Genomic DNA, 263 nt, shown 5'->3' on the forward strand with positions numbered 1-263 from the left:
ATATATATATATATATATATATATATATATATATATATATATATATATATATATATGTATGTGTGTGTGTATATGTATATTTAATAATAAAGGGAAAGAGAAAGAGAAACCAGAAAAAAACAATATGTAGAGGACGAGATGAGATCAAGTGCAGCATATACAAAAACACAAAACACCCTGTATCGATTCCCGGAAGAAAACGGAAGAAGGATAGCTGATGGGGTGTACGTACAGCTGGAGTGTACGTACACCCGAGACGTATG

This window comes from Eimeria mitis, genomic scaffold (genome assembly GCF_000499745.2).
Source record: "Eimeria mitis Houghton genomic scaffold, Emh_scaff484, whole genome shotgun sequence".
Taxonomy (NCBI): Eukaryota; Apicomplexa; class Conoidasida; order Eucoccidiorida; family Eimeriidae; genus Eimeria; species Eimeria mitis.